The sequence below is a fragment of the Aplysia californica genome, unplaced genomic scaffold (assembly GCF_000002075.1).
Source record: "Aplysia californica isolate F4 #8 unplaced genomic scaffold, AplCal3.0 scaffold00248, whole genome shotgun sequence".
NCBI lineage: Eukaryota > Metazoa > Mollusca > Gastropoda > Aplysiida > Aplysiidae > Aplysia > Aplysia californica.
In genome coordinates this window covers 307651-308961 of record NW_004797518.1, presented here as the reverse complement: position 1 = coordinate 308961, position 1311 = coordinate 307651, and the positions used below count along the sequence as shown (strand labels likewise).

The window sequence follows — 1311 nt, the reverse complement described above, 5'->3', positions numbered from 1 at the left end:
TGTGTGTGTGTATGTGTGTGTGTGGTTTGGGGGAGAGGGGTAACAATGCTAAACAAACACGTTCACAGCAGCTGCTGACAAAACACTGCTAATGTATTGTTTTACTTACCGCCGACTCTATAGCTCTGTTTGCAGACACAATAAACGATATACTCCGATGGATTCCGTGAATATTATGATATAAAACATGCACCGGAAAAAATCCCAACTGCGGTTTCGTATAATGAATAGCACGCTGTGGTGCGCACGCACAAACAAAGACGCTTAACTCTGGAGAAAGCAAGGAGGCGCCGCAAAATAGCGCGGAACTACACCACAAGAGAAGCTTGTTTTGAGAGCCCGCTATCGTGACAGTGGAATCAATGACTTATTATTTATAAACGGAGAGCGTCAGACTCTAGCCATGCCACTAGAGATGCTCCACCTCTATTGATTCTACCCTACAATAACAGGTTAAAGCCTTTGGGATGTTCACAGCACCTAAGTAAGGCTGTGGGTTTTTTTTTCCAAAAGGTTGCCATTTTCTTTTCTTGTAGAGCCGCAATATTTGAACGGTTGATATGTCACTTTTGGTTTAGTGATAAGCGATAACAGGTGAGAATTGCGGAAACAAAATGTGAGGGTATGGCATAGATAACTCTTTTGATAAGTAAGGCTTTATCTCTTTATCTATCTATCTATCTATCTATCTATCTATCTATCTGTCTGTCTATCTATCTATCTATCTATCTATCTATCTATCTATCTATCTTATTTTTCCTCTCCAGCCTTTCCAGCTCTCTAGCTCTCTAGCTCTCTCTCTCTCTCTCTTTATCTATCTATCTATCTATCTATCTATCTATCTATCTATCTATCTATCTATCTATCTCTATCTATCTCTATCTCTTTATTTATCTATTTATCGATCTATCTATCTTTCTATCGATCTATCTATCTATTTATCTATCTATCTATCTATCCATCTATCTACATGTATCTATTACTTGGTTACTCGGGTGGAGAATAGGAATCACTGCAGGCGTACAATGCCATAGCTGCTCCTCCCTTCTCTCCAGGATCCACGAAAGGGTTGGCTTGCTGATCGTACCAGTCATCAGGTAGTTGGATGATAATATTATACTCGTACTTCTGGCTTTTCCACGCAGGTTAATGTCCCTCCCCGACTCTCTTCAGACACCGGCTTCCCACAACTTTCAATCATGAGTGATGTGGAGCCATCATCTTCTCCGTGGTCGTTAAACCATGCTCTCAATGCTGCCAGAAATGTTTATCTATCTATCTATCTATCTATCTATCTATCTATCTATCTAT

The 1311-nt window shown here is 40.1% G+C and overlaps 1 protein-coding gene across 2 annotated transcripts in view; it reads right to left on the bottom strand.

Annotated features, from left to right (window-relative positions):
• Positions 1 to 1311, bottom strand: part of LOC101852548 — a 78611-nt gene that overhangs the window by 52654 nt on the left and 24646 nt on the right. Inside the window, exon 1 of one of the 2 annotated variants that reach the window (XM_005100457.3) lies at positions 110 to 279. The exons of the other annotated variant lie outside the window; for it this stretch is intronic. The gene's annotated coding sequence lies outside the window, so the exon portion shown is untranslated. Of the gene's footprint in view, positions 1 to 109; positions 280 to 1311 lie in introns of those variants that run through there. 2 annotated transcript variants of the gene reach the window in all.